Source organism: Dioscorea cayenensis, chromosome 1 (assembly GCF_009730915.1).
Source record: "Dioscorea cayenensis subsp. rotundata cultivar TDr96_F1 chromosome 1, TDr96_F1_v2_PseudoChromosome.rev07_lg8_w22 25.fasta, whole genome shotgun sequence".
Classification (NCBI taxonomy): domain Eukaryota; kingdom Viridiplantae; phylum Streptophyta; class Magnoliopsida; order Dioscoreales; family Dioscoreaceae; genus Dioscorea; species Dioscorea cayenensis.
The window spans coordinates 14634262-14653526 of NC_052471.1; the positions used below are offsets into that span (position 1 = coordinate 14634262).

Sequence of the window (19265 nt, forward strand, 5' to 3'; positions counted from 1 at the left end):
ACTTCTATCATGTTTCTTTAATTGATGTTTAAATTGAGTTTTAATCTTTTGTGCTTGTTGTTGTGATTTCCCCTTAGAGTGACACTAAGGTTGAGAATCCATCCAGGTAACCTTTTGAATGAGTGACACTTCATTAGGTTAGACTTAGCAAGATTAAAGAGGGTTGAGAGGGTGAGTCGAGAGGTAGCGGAATGTCCCCTTTCCCTTCTGACGTGATTTATCCTACCTCCGTATTCCAAGAGTTCTCTGTGGTCATGATAAAGTGAAGTGCTAAAAGACTTACTCCACTGAGGTTTAGTTGTGTGAGCATAGAGTGAACTATTGAGAAATCCTTAATGCTAGGGCTTAATGGTGATTAAAGATCTTTTGCATGTACCAAAGGGTTAGATCTAAATTAGGGAATAGGGTTTATCACTTGGAATCCCTAGACCCTCAAGTAGTCCCACACAGTGTGAGATGTTTAGAGTATCCCTTTCCGCTGGGGCATAATATAGAGGGCTAGTCACGGTTGATCTTATGTTTGGGACCGTGTGTCTTTGGATTTCCATGACTCACTAAACCTCAATTAGGAGGCATAATATTAGTTTTGCACTTGAAATAATAGTCCTAGGGTGAGTGATAACGCCCCTTGCGTGTGACCCACAAGTGTACGGGTTTGTTGAACTAATAAATCTCAGATGAGTGGGTATCGTATCCACAGAAAGTATGGAGTAAAAATACTAAGATTTCTATTTACCTATGCGAAGATGGAATAGCAATTGTGTTGATAAAGTGCAATGAAAGCAATAATAAAATAAATAAGAAAGAGAGATTTAACTAAAATGCGAGGTAAGACATTGAATAAAAGTGGGATACTCGGATATTGTTCCAACTAGGACAATTGCTTCAAGTGCAAAACTAACTATTAAGTCTCCTAATTGATTCTTAATGAGTCGTGGAAATCCTTAAACACACAATCCCAAAACTAAGGTCAACTATGACTAACTCTACACTATGTCCCGGCTGAGAAATCGATCAATCTCGACACCTCACACTGTATAAAGTTGCAAGACACTCTAGGTATTCTAAGTGATAAACCATATTCCAATGTATAGATCCAACCCTTTTGTCCAGGCGAAAGACCCCTAGTCACAATTAAGCCCTAGATGCTAAAATCACTTCAACACTTCACTCTGTTGCCTTTGCAACTAAGCCCCAGCAGAAGGTCATTCCTTAGCCCATTCGCTCTATTATGGCCTCAAAGAAGTCTTGGAATGTGGAGGTAGGATAAATCACATCAGAGGGGAAAGGGGACGATCCTCTACTTCTCGACTCACCCTCTCGATTCTCTCCAATCTTGCAATATCTAACCCTCATGGTGTGTCACTCATGCAAAAAAGTTACCAATGTCGACTCTTAACCCTAATGTCACTCTAAGGGAGAAATCATTAAGCAAGCATTCAAGATTGGAACTCAATGAAAGACATTAATTAAAGAAAACAAAATAGAAGGTTAATGAAACAAATACATCCTAGGGTTCACAAATCCAAGTACCCATTAGGGGTTTAGCTCTCCATGGAGCTAGTTACAATCAACAATGAAATCGAATGTAAAAACAAGTAATCCATAGAAAAACCCTCTCGGTGTTCGTATCGATGGTCTTATGGAGCGGTCATGTCTTTTCCAAAGGTTCCCTTGTCCGGCCTATGGCACACCTCACCGGATCTATGCAGACGAAAGCTCCACCAATAACTTTTTTCCAAGCGAATCGCGGTGTCGAATCTCTTAAACCACTCCAAAGACTTGCCAAAAGCCTCTCAAAACCCTAGCCGACGGTCTCCCAAACGATGGAGAAAAGTGGAAGAGAAGAGGGGAAAAAGATTACTAAAATCGGGCTGAATCACGCCTTAAATAGGGCTAGATTTGGGAATCCATACGCCCCTATGGATTCTTCCCACGGGCCTGTGGAATTTCTACACGGGCGTGGGGAATTTCCACACACCCGTGTGGATTCTCTGGAAATCTGTTTTCTAGCCAGCTGTGAACAGAAACTGCTACAATACTTTGGTATAGTGAATTTCTACAGTACCCTGCTACAACACCTTGCCAAAACACTCCCAATTCCACACTTTTCATCGAGACAACATAAACGGGCACACGTTTATGTTGTAGATCGCAACTCTTCTTCAATCAAAGGCTTCATTGGTGAAGATCTTGCTATCAATGCACAAGTCGGGATACGCGAATGTGACTTCCTTCGTGCCCCTCTGACTCATTGTAATCGCTTGAGTACACCGAGGTTGGTACACATTCACGCATCATAAGACCCCACTTGTGTCTTCCCATTTGTTCCTTCCAAGATTCCACAAATTAGTGCGCTCACGATCTACTTTTGGCTTCTTTTCTCAATACTTAGCTTCACAACCCTACATGCATAAAAGTAACACAAATGCACAAGTATTAGCGCTAAAACTTGATAAAAGTAATGCTCATCTTAAAGAAAGAACACTTCGCATTCTTATCACATAAGCACCTATCAGTGAGCATTGTACGAGTACCCCCTTTTACCATTCGTTACTTTCTCCGATTACTCTTGCTTGATCTCTTTTCTTTCACCTTTCAATTTATTGTCATTAATCATTTGAATCACTATCATTAATTGATTTCACTTTAGCTAAATAGCAATATTATTTGTTTCTAGACATCTATTCACTATGGATTCGACTACCCACCTATTGGGTACTTTATTACTTTGATAACCCATGCACTTGCAGTATACACACGCACGCAAGGGGTGTGTCACAAAAGAAAGATACAGGAGAGTGCAGCTATGATCTTAGATGCATCTTGCTCGATGGTATTGCAAATGAACATACCAAGCAAGATGAAGGATCCCAGAAACTTCATCATTCCATGCAACATTGTGAATTTTGATGAAGAAAAGGCATTAGTAGACTCATGGGCAACTATTAATGTGATGCCTAATACATTTTTTTCAAAAATTAGGTTTGGTAGAGCCACGACCCACTCGGATGATGTTATAGTTAGCTGATCATTCCGTTAGACTTCCAAGCAATATCATTGAAGATGTCTTGTTAAGGTTGACAAGTATATCTTTCCTACAAATTTTGTAGTGCTTAATGTGGATCAGGATGTTGATGTACCATTGATACTTGAGAGGCCTCTCTTGCGCACTTCCAAGGCTCTTATTGACATGGATGGCGTGGAGATGACATTGAAGATCGAAGATGAGAAATTAACTTACCACCTCACCAAAGCCATGTGACATTCTCTTGATTTTGATTATACTTTATACTTTATACTTTCTTGCCACCACTAATGAGTTGATTGATAATTATGTGTAGGAAATGCTATGTCTGTACCTATTAGAAAGATGGCTAGATCAAGAAGCCAAGAATGAAGAAATTTCATCAATCGGTCTAGTGGACAAGGTACAACCTACCTCGTGGACAATGAAGAATATATTCAATAAGTTGAAGAGGTTGAGAAGTCACCACAAGAAGCACCCTAACACTTTTGGGGATGAGCACTCACAAGCTAAGAGCGATACTCTCTCATTTGATAACAAGTTCTACCACTCACCCTCTAACTTGCAAAAATTTTGTGCATCAATCTTTAAAGTTACAGGTAAGAGAACATTTCTCCATCATGAACCCTCTTAAGGTAATAAATAGGTACCTCAAGCATCATGATGTAAAACAAGTGCTTCTTCGGAGGCAACCAAAGTGGTTTCTTTAGTTTTAGTTCGTATTTTGATTTTGCAGAAATAATTCCATTGAGTAGTTACCGGATTTTGTTTGTGTTTGTGTTGAGTACTTATCATCAACTTTTGATGTTAATTCATGTAATCATGTATGTGTCAATGTTTAGGGTGTTCTGCATGCTTTTAGTTGAGTTTCTGGCCATCTATTTGCAAGTATTCAGTTTTTGCAGTTTATTTGTTTGTTACAGTGTTTACAGTAGAAACTGTTTAGTTTTTGGGCTAAAAATTAAACCACATGGCCATGTGGATTTGTTTCAAAAGAGTTTTGCCCATCCAGAGAATCTACAAGGGCATGTGGATGCCCCTGTGACCTCCACTGCAAATCCACATGACCATGTGGAATTTCCCAAGGCCCTGTAGATATGTTTCAAAGTATTTTTTGGAATCTAGATACTACACAGGGGCATGTGAGTGCCCCTCAGACCTCCCCTATGAATCCATACAGACATGTGCATCTATTTTAGAGTTTTTCAGGAATTTAGAGACTCTATAGGGGCATGATAGTACCCCTATGAACTCCCTTGTGAATTGTCAAGCTGGGTCACACCGCCGTGTGGAATTTCTAGATGGCCATGTGGATGTGCTTTAGAGACTTTGGTGCTAATAAACACCTAAATATATGTACTTTATATGTATAACTTTTTGGTGTTGATAATCTGGTTTTATTGACGGGCAATCAGACAGCTGTAAATATGCCCGAGAATTTACAATTACTGCAGTAATTACTGTAGCAATTTCCGAAAATTTCAGCAAAAATCATGAGGCTCTGATTGCCATCCTTGCACTTGTGAACCAGGCCCTGAAGCTAACCTGAGAAGACCTTTAAAAGAGGATTTAGGGCATATGTTCATTATCTTTTTCTTCTTTCTTGAGCTCTCCATTGCCCCAACATGGATCCAAGGTGAAGAACGACATTTGAGAGCATTTCTAAGCAGGAAATTGATGGGAGAAGCATATTTCAGCAAGATCTACCCTTGATCCCATTTGTAGAGGCTTGGAGAAGATGAAGGAAGCCGCTCTAGACATGGCATTTGAGGAAGCTTTCCATCCGATCCAAAGTGTCATTAAGCCTCAAATCTTCAAGGGATTCTTTATTATACTTGTTTTAGTTGTTTCCATTGTATTGAACCTCATATTTGCTTGTATGGATGACTAAACCCCCAAGGTCAACGAATGCCGATGAACCTTGGGGTTAACTTGCTTATTAGGATGTTTTGATTATGTTAATGTATTTGATTGGTTTGTGGTTAAAACTTTGTGTTGTTTATTGTGTCAAATTACATGAGAGGTCTATGTTCGACTTCTAGGTTGTACTTGGTTGTGTGGCCATCACCCTTGTACTAGACTCACTTGGTTTAAAAGGGATTTATGTATGAATATGCCATGACCATCGAGTATTTCGTACCCCACCAACCATTAGGTATGAACCTAGGTATTATGTTTGACCCTAAATAGAGACTTTCCTAAGTGTAATCCTATCCTAGGAGTAGTTGGTTGGAAGAGATTCTGAGTAAATACTTGTACTGGTCTTGGGGTTGACCGCCGTGACCATCGGGGTTGACCTCTTTTGGCCCAAAACCATCATTTCTTTGTGATCTTAACATCCTTTTAACTTTAGTATCCCTGAGGGGATCCATATTTGTGACCATCTTCTTCCATAGAAATCCCACTCTTTACCGAGCTTATTTGATCCATGCATTGAACGAATCTGTGACATTTGAATACATCTCTCCCCAACGTTCACCTCTGAATAAATAATTTGACAATGTGACATATCTGATTTATGAAGCGGCCAGTGATAAGCATCAGGTGATGTGGCCTGCAGTTCATTCACTGAATCATCAAATTCTTTAGCCATGGATGCATATGTAATACGAAAGTATATGAACCAACACTCCTCCTTCAATGCCTTCCCAAGTCTAACATTGCCTAATATAAAATTGGCCTCCAAGTGTCGAAGGCAGTACGCATGTGGGGAAGAAGAGGAGACCTTTGCAATGGCATTGATAAGACCTTTGTAATGCCATTGATAAGGCCCTTAGACCTGTTAGACACAAAAGTAATAATCTCTTCATAATCTCTGTCATGTATCACCTAATTTGGAAATTAACTACATCCACTTGGCATCGGTCTCATTGTCGACAATACCGAACACCAAGTGGAAAAACCATTATTTCTATCTTTGCATGTGGCACCTAATAGAGTACCCTCGATATTTTCCAAGAAGATGGGTACCATTGAGAAACAATAGCGGCCTGACGCATGTGGGGAAGAAGAGAAGACCTTTGTAATGGAATTGATAAGGCCCTTAGACCTGTCTGACACAAAATTAATAATCTCTTCATAATCTCTGTCATTGTATAAAGTATCACCTAATTTGGAAATTAACTATGTCCAACTGGCATCGGTCTCATTGTCGACAATACCGAACACCATGTGGAAAAACCATTGTTTCTATCTTTACATATGGCACCTAATAGAGTACCCCCAATATTTTCCAAGAAGATGGGTACCATTGAGAAACAATAGCGGCCTGCAACCCCTCTTGAATGCCATGATAGATGGACGAAAAGAAAAGAATACATGTTTAACACTCATCATCTCTTTCCATAATCGCAATGCTGTCGGGGTCTATCTCAACCTCCTTATCCGCATACCAAAGCAACAAATCATAGCTAGTGACCTCGTTGTCGTCGAGGATAGCCTAACATACTATTTATCTAACCAAGTTTGCTTATATGGAATGTTAACACCATGTTCCTGTAATATGTCCTTCTGAATGTCGATGGCTTTCTACGAGGGCTGGTCCTTAAGCTTCTGAATCACACGTTTGCTTACCCATTTTTTAGATGCTTTTGGATGTGACACCGAGCCAACTCCACCACCATAAGTGTGTGATGGGTGCATTGTCTTGATTCTGCAAGTATTTTTATTGTATTCCTTCGATGCATAAAGGCACCATTGACAACCAACGGCAGCGCATTCGATAGTCACCTTGTGTTTTTCATTCTTTATGAATTTGAAGTCAAAATTCCACTTGATTGCAAAATTTTGGAGTGTAGTGCTGAAATGGTTAGCTCCTAGAAATGTTATCTGATATCCAATGACAAAACCTCTGATTGATCTAACGAGGAAGGAAGGCCTACCACACTATTAAGGTCGCCCTATGGTGAAACGAATACACTCGCAGAATCCAAATACCTAGTAAAATCGAAGATTAAACACAAACATAACATTTTAAATCGAAATTGGGTTAAGTAAGCAAAAACAGGCACAAACATACAATTTTAAGCAGAAACTGGAATAATTAAGTGAAAAACCAAAAAGGAATGCAAAAAGGTTGAACATGAGATGGCTCAAAGTGCAATTTTTATAAACGTGATGTGACTGGGAGGTTTTTTCCCCACCATTGTCAAGGTCAACGATGGAATTTCACAACATGGACCCAGTCCGAGTGACCTACAAGGGGCAAAAAAGAAGTGAAACATTAACTGAGGGTTTGTCCGGGTATTCATAACTTACAGGGGTTGTTTGCAAAGTTTTGAAACTTTTGGGGGGTAAAAAGTAATTTTACCTTGATTTTATAAATAATTATAGATGCATTTTTAAAAAAAAATGCATTTTCTCTATTTATTTTTCATACGCTATTAAATAAGAAAAAAAATAAAATAATCTGCTTAAATATATAGCTTCATAAAATTATATTATTTTAAATTTATTCACATAATACTTTTTATATATGTGACCAAAGAAAGCTAATTTAATTATTTACCAATTAGCGTTAAGTTTAACTCCCTTAAGATGTTTAGTTCTAAATTATGTTAATAAATTCATTAAAATATAAGTGTAAGAATATAGCTATATTTATATAAATGGAATAACAACCGTAAGTAAATATCTAATTTACTCTAACTCTTATAAACAACAGTAAGAATATAGAAATATTTAGTTCTATGAATATCTTATCTATTATGATTGTAATAAAGAATTGTTAGTAAAAATAGTCTATAGCTATGTAATTTGACCGACATTATATATAAGTGTCAGTATATGGCATTTTTTTTGTGGTGTGTATTAATTTATACGGCATCTAACCATAACTACCGCATACCCCACCAAGTATTCTATTTGTGAAGTGGAGCTAAAGATGGGGGAAGATAGAGATAAGTTGTAGAAGAAAGTAGAAGAGTAGAAGAGATCTTTGCTCTCATGGCTCCAAAGGTCGAGATCATAGAGTCATGCATGGTGGCTCCTTCTAAGGAAACACCAAAACACAGGCTATGACTCTCTAACCTTGATGCTTTTGCACTAATAAATCATATGCCAACCTTCTTTCTATATAAGCCCAATAGAGGTCCCAACTTCTTTTCAATAGAAATTCTTAAGAAGGCCTTCAGCAAGGTCTTGTGATGAGCACATCTCATATCATTATTGATATACCTCTAAATTATGCTTTTGCTCTTCTTTTATCACTTTTTGTATATATATGATGCTATTCTGAGTATGTTACGTTTGTTGTGCAGGAATTTAGGGCTTAGAGCAAGTAAGAATGAAATTGGAGGAAAAATCGATCAAAGAATACAAATTTCTAAGCATTCAAGCCCAACACAGCCTGAGCACAGTCGTGTTCTTTGGCTATGATTAGTGCTGTCGTCAAGAGGTCTATGTGCTAAGGCAAGCATGGATGTGCTCTAAGGAGAACACGGGTGAAGCACGAGCTTGTTTCCTCCCCGAGATTATCTCTGGATTGAAGCATGATTGCCCCTTACGTATCCGCAAGTGCACAGGTTGTACAAGTAGTAAAGTGTACCCAAAAGGATCAGGTAGTTGAATCCACACAAATTTGTATAACTCTCGATACTTGCTCGTTTTCTAATATCTAGCCGGTTCAAAGATTGAATTAAGTAATTAACGCTACTAAAGAATAGAAAAATGGAGAAGGAAGAAGAGATAGGGTTTTGGGTTGAAGAGATAGCAGTAGAAAGAAAAGTGCCCCGGATTTATAGACTTTACAAATGCAATAACTAGGCAATGATTCAAGAGTTTATTCTTGGACTATGGTGAACACCTATAGAGGGTTTGATAACATACGTCCTTACCCTAGGCTTGGAGTGGACTCAACCCCTTTCCTGATGTGTGCTGATAAGTGCTTGTGCGATATGAATGGGAAACGTTCTTTCCTTATGTTGAGCATTACTTTTCTCGGGTTTTTACACTAATATGTGTGTTTTTATGTTACTTTTATGCAGGTAGGGTTGTGAAACCAATTATGAAGGAAAGAAGCCAATGTGGATCACAATGCACCGATTTTGGAGGAAATCTTGCTAAAGTTCAAACGTGAAGATATAAGTCGGGTGCGAGATGCTAGAGTGTGTGCCAACCTCCCCGTATTTGAGTTTGCACAAACATTTGGAGTGGCACAAGGGCAGTCACACTCAAGCACTCTGACTTATGCACATAGAACAAGATTTCCATCAACTTATCTGTCATTGAAGAAGCAAAGCGATCAACGGCATAAACGTGTTCCCGTTTAGGTTACCTTGATGAAAAGTGGATTCGGGAGTATTTTTGGCAGAGTACCGTAGCAGGTTATTGTAGCAAACACTGTAGTAGTTACTGTTCACAGCCGGCCGAAAATGACAGTTTCAGAGAATCCGCACGGGCGTATGGAAATTACACACGGCCGTGCGGAAATTCCACAGGGGTGTGTGGATTCCCGATTCTAGCTCTATTTAAAGCCGATTCAGCTCCGATTTCAGCATACATTTCTCCATCTTTTCCCCAACTTGAGAGAGGGTTTTGGCTAGGGTTTTGAGAGGTATTGGCTAGGGTTTTGGAGAGGTTCTACGGCTCCGACATCGTCATTCCTTTGGAAGAAGGTTGGTAGGGGAGCTTCCGTCGAGGCATATCATATACCGGACAAGGGAATCCTTGGACGACGAGTAGAGGACTTTCCACAAGACCATCGACACGACTATCGAGGGGGTTTCTCTATGGATTCATTGCTTTTACATTCTATTTCTTTGATTGTACTTAACTCCATGGAGAGCTAAACCCCTAGTGGGTACTTGGGTATTTGTGAACCCTAGGATGTATTTGTTTCATTGAATCTCTTTATTATGCTTTCAATTAATTGATGTTTGTTGTGAGTTCCAACCTTGAATACTTGATTGTATGAACATTTCCCCTAGAGTGACACTAGGGTTGGGAGTTCTTGTTGGTAACCTTGTGAGTGAGTGACACACCACGAGCGTTAGACAAAGCTAGGTTGGAGAGGGTTGAGAGGGTGAGTCGAGAGGTACAGGAGCGTCCCCTTTCCCCTCCGACGTGATAGATTCTACCTCCGTTCCTCGTGTTCTTTACGGCCATAATAGAGTGAATGGTCTAAGGGATGACCCTCCTTTGGGGCTTAGTTGCACGTACAATAGAGTGAAGCATTGAGGTGATCTTAGTATCTAGGCTTAATCATGGTTAGGGAACTTCCACCTGGACCAAAGGGTTAGGTCTATAATTAGGAAGAGATTTATCACTTGGAATCCCTAGAGCTCATTGCAACTCTATTCGAGTGCGAGGTTGAGAGGTTATCTAATCTCTCCTCCGGGACATGTATAGAGTTAGATATAGTTGACCTTAGATTTGGGACTATGTATTTAAGGATTTCCACGACTCACCATTGCATTGATTAGGAAGCATAATAGAGGGTTCTTGCACTTGAACGATTGTCCTAGGCTGAGCATTATCCGAGTACCCCATCTTTATCGATTGCCTTACCTCCTCCTTTACTCGTGCTCTCTTATTTTTTGTTTTTACTTTTGAGAATTGAATCATTGTCACACTTATCACTACTGATCTTTCACATAGCTAAAAAGCGGATTAAGTGTTTTTATTCCCTACTCCCTGTGGATTTGATACCCGCTCATCCGGGATTATTACTTCGACAAACCCGTGCACTTACGGGATATACGCAAGGGAATCTTGTCATGTGCCCTGGCTAGACAAGTAGAGATTACCCTCTAGATAGCAAATCAATCTAAGGTTAAATAGAAACTTAAAATGCAATGGCAACCAACGGGGGAACAATAATGAGAAATCAACGCTCATGCAGATATCGGCAAGTCCCTCATTATGCTAGCACTATACAAGCATCAAGGCAATCAACACATAGAAAGATAAGCAATATAAAGAAAAGGAAGACCACAAGGAAACTCAAGAATCAATATCACTAAAATCAAAGCATTAGAAGTCAAGGTTCATAATCCGAGGCACCGTAAGTTGGTTAGCCCCTTATAGTCTTACAAATAATCATAGGAAAGCAACAAGAGAAATAGAAAGTGTCCATTAAACTTCCTTCTTGATTCACAATTGTGTTGGAGAAGGCTTGATAATGGTTGTCGCTGATGATCCTCCTTTTCCACACTTGTATTCACTCTAGATCTGGCCTTGAACGGTGTCGACGGCTGCCCTAACCCATGCCTCCAGAAAGAAAGAAGAAGATTGACTCCTAAAATCTAACTTTAGGGCTTAAATAACCTTTTCGCGATGTAAGAACACCCGTGCTGATGGGCGTGCTAATGACTGTGCTAGGCTCAAGATCCTGGGGATTGATTTCACCACAAAAACCAGTAAATCATATGGGGTAAGCATATCTGTGCTTACTGCTCATGCTTCGCAAGCATGCTCGTGCAAGGAGCACAGTAACCCTGCTGATATTCTCATGAGATTTCTAGTAAAATACATGGGGGTAAGCACGCTCGTGCTTACTGACCGTACTCCATCAGCATGATGGTGTCAAGGGCAGCGAAACCGTGCTTCTTAGTTATGTTCAGACTCTAGTAAAATGCATAGGGGGTTTAGCACACTCGTGCTTCTGATTGTGCTTTCAAGCATGGGGGTGCTTCAGGCCCTGTTTGTCCTGAAATTTGTATCACAACACTATTTTGCACCAGAATTGGTCTCTTTTCATTCCTTTTGGTATAAACCCCAATTATCTACAATATTTAGCAAACATACCTCAAGTAGCATTGATTTATCATAAAAACGTGCTAAAAGGAGAAGTAAAACACACAATAGAGTATATAAAATGCACTCATCAAATATCCCCACACTATAACTTTTGCTTGTCCTCAAGTAAACAATTGACTCACAAGAAAAGAAGATGAGTGCATAACCTTGAATCTCATAAAAGATAGGGAACTCAAAGATAACAAGGGAACATTAGAGACTAATGCATGAACACTTGATTCCTCAAGAAATAGATTTACCCAATACTACATACTCCCGGTGTGTATGTGCGTGCACCCTAGGAATGTTCCCTATGTTCCTTTGAAAAGAAAACTAGTTCAATAGACATTATTTCCAACCTAACTAAGTGAGTAGTAGCATCATACTTCCTAGAGGTAGCTTTTTTCCCTTGGTAGATCATCAAGTGAACAATGGCAAAGCCTAAGATCTGACTACTCAAGGGTTGCTTTCACTCTTCAAAAGGTGATAGCTCTTTCTACCATCTTTTACAAAACTATTTACAACCATCGGTATGGCATTCATTCGAATCCGACTTTCTGACAAATGAAAAGAAAAAAGAGTTCTCTTTCACACTTATTCCATTTTTTTTCAAGAAGGAAATGGTCTATAAACTACAATCATTCCTAGGAACAAGCCCACAACTAGGGTAAAAAATGAACTAGAAAGGGTTTCCGAAGTATGGGTGAAACAATACTTAGCACAACAAAGTACACTAGCTCTAATGTCAGCCCTAGTCTTGTTAATCCCTAACAACAAGTCATAGATCATCCTAAGTCAGGCATCATCACAATGAATACAAAGATAACCCTTCCCCACACTTGAATGTTATATTGTCCTCAATGTACAACATGCAAGCACACAAATGAATAAAAGAAGACAATAGAATAAATTGAGGAGAGTTATTGGGGCTTCCCTAGACATAGAGAGTGATGATGCTGCTGTCGACGTGGACAGTTCAAAATTCCAAAGATGGCATACATCCTATAGAGTAAGAAAGGTGCAACATGAAGCTCAAATATAAAAGAAGATAGAATAAAATAAAATATTGAATTAAAATACAGAAAAAAAGAAGATAAACAATTTAGTATGGGACTCTCCTTGATAACTACAATAAAATAAAATACAAGTCTAATAATAAAATGAAATACAAAGTCCAACGGCTGAAAATAAGAGTAAAAGCAAAAGATAGAGTGTTAGAAACTGCTCAGTCAGACTCAGACTCAGTGGTCTCCACATCATCAAAACTGGACTCATCAGTTACAGTAGTAGCAGGGTCATCTCTCTGCTCAGATCTTTCCTTTCTCCCAGAGTTCTCTCCCCCATCAAAGTCAAAGGCCTTAGATGCCTCAGATTCTAAGTCAGTAGTATCAACTCTCACGTGAACTGGTACTGTAGCTGAAGAAGGTGGGAGAGGAGATAACTGTAGACCAATGTGTTTAGATATCTGCACAACACTCTGATTTAGCTGACACACCCCTTGCATGTGTGTATCACAAGTGCATGGGCCGTCGAAGTAATAAAATACCCCGGTGAGTAGGTAGTCAAATCCATAAACAATAGTTGTTAAGAAACAAGAAGTATTGCTATTTAGCTAGAGTGAAAATCAATTAGTGATTTGATTCAAGATATTAATGAAAAGAAAAGTAAAAGAGAAAAGAGAGAGAGAGAGTAAAAGGTGTAAAAAGAGGTAATCAATGATAAAATGGGGTAGCCAGGCAATGCTCATCCTAGGACTATTACTTCAAGTGCAAGACTAATATTATGCCTCCTAATTGAAGTTTAATGAGTCGTGGAAATCCAAAGACACACGGTCCCAAACCTAAGGTCAACCGTGACTAGCCCTTTACACTATGCCCCAGTGGAAAGGGATATTCTCAACACCTCACACCGTGTGGGACTACTTAAAGTTCTAAGGATTCTAAGTGATAGACCCTATTTCCTAACCTAGATCTAACCCTTTGGTCCAAGCGAAAGAACCCTAACCACGATTAAGCCCTAGCACTAAGGATTACTCAACACTTCATTTTGTTGCTTGTATAACTAAGCCCCAGTGGAGTTTGTCTCTTAGCACTTCACTCTATCATGATCGCAAAGAACTCTTGGAATATGAAGGTAAAATAAATGACATCGGAGGGGAAAGGGGACGTTCTGTTACCTCTCGACTCACCCTCTCAACCCTCTTAAACCTTGCTATGTCTAACCTTAATGAAGTTGTCACCCCTTCAAAGGATTACCTAGAAGGATTATTAACCCTAGTGGCACTCTAAGGGAAAATCATAACAATAATCATGCAAGATTGAAACCCAATTAAACCATAAATTAAAGGAAACATAATAGAAATCAATGAAACAAAATCATCATAGGGTTTACAAGTCCAAGCACCCACTAGGGGTTTAGCTCTACATGGAGCTATACAAAGTCAAAGATGAAATCAAAACTAAGTTCAAGCAATCCATAGAGATAACCCCCTTGTCATCCGTGTCGATGGTCTTCAAGAGCCGCCTCATCTTCTTTGAAGACTCCTTCGTCAATCCTAGGGAACACCTCACCGAATCGATGCCGACGAAATCTCCCCTAATAGCTCTCTTCCAAAGGAAATCGATGTCGAATGCCAAAGAGATGCTCCTAAATCCCAGCAAAAACCTCTCCAAACCTTTTCCGTGCTCTCCCTAAAAGATAGGCAAAAGATATGAAGATCGCCAAATCAAACTCTCAAAGTGGTATTTATAGGGCTGAAATCGGGCATCCACACATGCGTGTGGAATTTTCACACGGTCGTGTGGATTTCCAGGTTGCGTTTTTCCTTATCACTATGAACAATAACTGCTATAGTGATTTTGCTATTGTACTTTCGCTAAAATACTCCCGGATTCATTTTCTTCATCGAGGCCATTAAGTTAGGCACACAACCATGCAGTATATCATGTCGCGTCTTGGTTTTTAACACATTGACGAAGCTCTTGACAATGTTACACAAGTGAGAGGATATGAGTGTGACTGCCTTTATGCCTCCTCTACGCAGCGGAAGTTCATCCCTTAGACCATTCACTATATTATGGCCGCAAAGAACTCGAGGAACAATGGTAGAATCTATCACACCGGAGGGGAAAGGGGACGCTCCTGTACCTCTCGACTCACCCTCTTAACCCTCTCCAACCTAGCTTTGTCTAACGCTCGTGGTGTGTCACTCACTCACAAGGTTACCAACAAGAACTCTCAACCCTAATGTCACTCTAGGGCAAATGTTCATACAATCAAGCATTCAAGGTGGGAACTCACAATAAACATCAATTTATTGAAAGCATAATAAAGAGGTTCAAAGAAACAAATACATCATAGGGTTCACAATACCCGAGTACCCACTAGTGGTTTAGCTCTCCATGGAGCTAAGTACAATCAAAGAAATAGAATGTAAAAGCAATGAATCGATAAAGAAACCCCCTCGATAGTCATGTCGATGGTCTTGTGGAAAGTCCTCTACTCGTCGTCAAAGGATTCCCTCGTCCGGTATAGGATACGCCTCGACGGAAGCTCCCCTACCAACCTTCTTCCTAAGGAATGACGATGTCAGAGCCGTAGAACCTCTCCAAAACCTTGGCCGATACCCCTCGAAACCCTGGCCGAAGCCCTCTCTCAAGTTAGGGAAAAGATAGAGAAAAGAATACCAAAATTGGAGCTAAATCGGCTTTAAATAGGGCTGGAATCGGGCGACTACACGGGCCTGGATGCTCCACGCGCCCGTGCGGAATTTCCACACAAGCATGTATAATTTCCACACGGCCGTGTGGATTCTGTGTTTCTTTGGTTTCTCGGTCGGCTGTGAGCAGTGCTGCTATAATATATGCTACAGTGTTGCTATAGTGCTCTGCTACATTATTCGACCTGAATAGCTTCCAAATTCCACACTTTCATCGGGGTAACGCAACGGGCACACGTTCACTTTGTGGATCACTTGCTTCTTCAATGGTGTACCCGTTGGTGGAGCTCTTGTTCTATGTGCATAAGTCGGAATGCTCGAATGTGACTGCCTTTGTGCCCCTCCAAATGGATGTGCCCACTCGAATACGAGGAGGTTGGCACACACTCTAGCATCTCACACCTGACCTATGTCTTCGCGTTTGAACCTTAGCAAATTTCCTCCAAAATTGGTGCATTATGATCCACATTGCCCTATTTCCTTCATACTCGGCCTCACAACCCTACCTGCATAAAAGTAACATAAAAACACACATATTAGTGTAAAAACCCAAGAAAAGTAATGCTTAACATAAGGAATGAACGCTTCGCTTCATATCGCACAAGCACTTATCAACGACCCTGCAAAGGACAGCAGGATCATGCTTATGCAAGCACAATCACCAGCACCGGCAAGAGCACGCCCTTGCTTGCTCCCAAAAACCATATTATTTTTGCTTATACAAAATGCATGGCCACAAGCATGATTGTGCTTGCCTGGAAAAATAGAGGAGCTGTAGAACACAACATGTAGACTCACAAATAACCACTAGCTTGAAAATAGAGCTTTGGTACTGAAATTCAAGTATATTGGAGCTCACAATAACCACCACAATAGAAGAAAAACTCGAGTTTAATAACAACAAACACCCAACAAAGAGCATAAACAAAGAAAAAAAAACAACTAAAAGAAGAAAAACACAAGAACAAATGCAAAAGCACTTGGGTTGCCTCCGAAAATGCGCTTGTTTAATATTACTAGCTTGACATACCAATAGCACTCACAAGGGATCAAAAAATTGATTTCCCTCAAAATTTCTTTCACCCTGAACACACGAATAGGGGATTACATATCAATCAAGTGAACTTCCCCCTCACTTAAATCAAAAGGACACATGCAAGCTTTCTAGGAGGTTGGTGGACTAATGCTCTTCTTGTTACTGGCGAAATTCTTCCACCACTTCTTGGTCTGAGAGACCCTATGATTGACTAACTTTAGCTTCCCATCGGACTCTTCGATGTGGTATTGAGGGTGAAGTTCCTCCATGACTCCATAAGGGGGTTCTTCATCATCTAGTAATTCGAACAAGTTATCCTTTATCCACATGTCCTACACAAAATCTAAACCACAATCATCAATAACATCCAAAGCATGATATGTGTCATCACCATCTATGGAGTGGCGAATAGCGTCATTCAACTTGAACACCACTTCTCCATCACCCACTCTTAATACCATTCGGCCATCCTTAACAACAATCAATGCCTGTAAAGTGGCCAAAAATGGACATCCAAGTATCAAGGGAACCTCAGCCTTGTCATCCAAATCTAGAATAACAAAATCCACTGAGGAAATAAATCAGTCTACCTTAACTAAAGCATCTTTAATAATACCCATGGGGTGACGAACTGAACAATCAATGAGCTGTAGAATCATCTTTGTTGGCTTAAGCTCACCAAGCCCCAATTTCTGAAAAATTTTATAAGGCATCAAGTTGATACTTGCCCCAAGATCAGCAAGTGTTTTCTCATCAAGCATCCCCATAATAGTATACAGAATGATAAATCCTCCGAAATATTTCTCTTTCTTGGCGATCTTGTTGGAGATGATGGTGGAGCATTCCTCTCTGAAAGTGACAGTAAACACCTCTTCTAGCTTCCTCTTATTAGTCAGCAATTCCTTGAGGAACTTAGTATGGTGAGGCATTTGATCGAGGGCCTCAACAAATGGAACATTGATGTGCAAGGTCTTGAAAATTTGAAGGAATTTCTTAAATTACTCATCTTGTTGATCCTTCTACACCTTAGCCGGATAGGGTAGCTTAGGTTGGAAGCTAGGAATCTTGATCTCCTACTTGAATTGCTACTTCTCATTTTCCTCAACATTTTTTCCAATGGATAAGTCCTTCATAATTATCATTTTAGTTTCGAGGGATTCTTTCTCACACACTTGAGTTGGGGTTGATGTTAATTCCCTTCCACTCCTCAAAGTGACTACTTTTATGGACTTACAGGGGTTGACTTCTGTATTTCTTAGCAATGAACCTTGAGGATTTTTAACAAGAATCTTGGCAATCTGTGCTACCTGATGTTCCAGATCTTTCAAGGACGTTTATTGGCTACTTAGCAATTCTTCATGCCCTGCGAGACAGACATCATTTGCTTGGATGTATTTTGAAAACAAAATTTTAAGAGTTGGCACCTTTCCTTCTTGATGTGGCGGTTGAGTAGGTGTAGATTTGGGTTGTAGTGGCTTGAACTTCCCTTATGGTCCTTGCCCCTGTTGGCTCCAAGAGAAATTTGGGTGGTTCCTCCACCCCGGATTGTATATACCACTGTAGAGATTGTTGTGAAACCTATTGTTCTGACGCACATAATCAATATACTCAATTCTAGGGGGCCTTTCCTGAGATGGAACAATCAATCCTTCTTGGCCACCCTAAGCTTCACAACTCATGATTGATGCTTGTTGAACTTGCATAGCATCCAACCTCTTTGAAATGGCTTCCACCTATGTTGCTAGGATAGTCAGTGCATCAACCTCATAGATTCCAGCAAACTTCACCTGTTTACTCCTTTTTGAGCTCCACCAATAGCCATTCAATGCCATGTCATCTATAAGAGTATAGGCTTCAGTTGGTTGTTTACTGCAAATAAATACCCCCGCTCCAGCATCTAACATTTGCTTGGTAGCCAAGTTCAAACCATTGTAAAAAAAAAATCTGAATCTGTATCCACTCGATAATCCCATGTTAAGGACACTTCCTCAACAATTCCTTATACCATTCCCATGCTTCCTACAAGGTTTCAGACTCTATTAAAGAAGATATGTCATTTCTAAGCTTCGTGATCTTCGCAAGAGGATAATATCAAGTAAGAAACTTCTCAGCCAACTGTGCCCACGTAGTGATCGACCCCTGTGGCAAGGAACTTAGCCATTGCTTGGCCCTTCCTCGTGCTGAGAATGGAAATAGTCGTAGGCGAACTGCATCCTAAAACACGTTGATTGCCTTAAATGTGTCACAAATTTTCAACTTCTTCAAGTGTTCATACTTGTCCTTGTTAGGATTATGCCCTCGAATGCCAACAAGGATACTTGTATTAGGGCATTTCATTTGTATTATACATTCTTATTATTATTAAATAGGCATTTATTTTGATGTTCATATAAATCTTATGATGGCATTATAATTAGTTTTGAATATCATAGTCCATGTGTATTAAGTTAAACCTTCTACTCTTTGTGGGATAAAGAGAAGAGCACTAGAAGGGTTCGGTACTTATACACTTAAATAGTTCGCAAATCATAGAATTTGTATGACATATACTTTGACAAAGAGTGCTAGATAAATACTATGGAATAGTGGGAGCATATATCATAAATACATCATTGGGAATTTGTGTATTCGAACATGACTCGCAACAATCCAATCACATGGGTTTTACTCTTTGACAATCAATAATTGGGATTGTTGGTTATGATCATATGAGTGGGCTTTAGACCTGAGGTATCATGATTACAATG

The 19265-nt window shown here is 39.8% G+C and overlaps 1 pseudogene; it reads left to right on the plus strand.

Moving 5' to 3' along the window:
- The first annotated feature begins 18484 nt into the window (after window positions 1-18484).
- Window positions 18485-18585, plus strand: LOC120267274 (annotated as a pseudogene).
- Window positions 18586-19265: the final 680 nt, after the last annotated feature.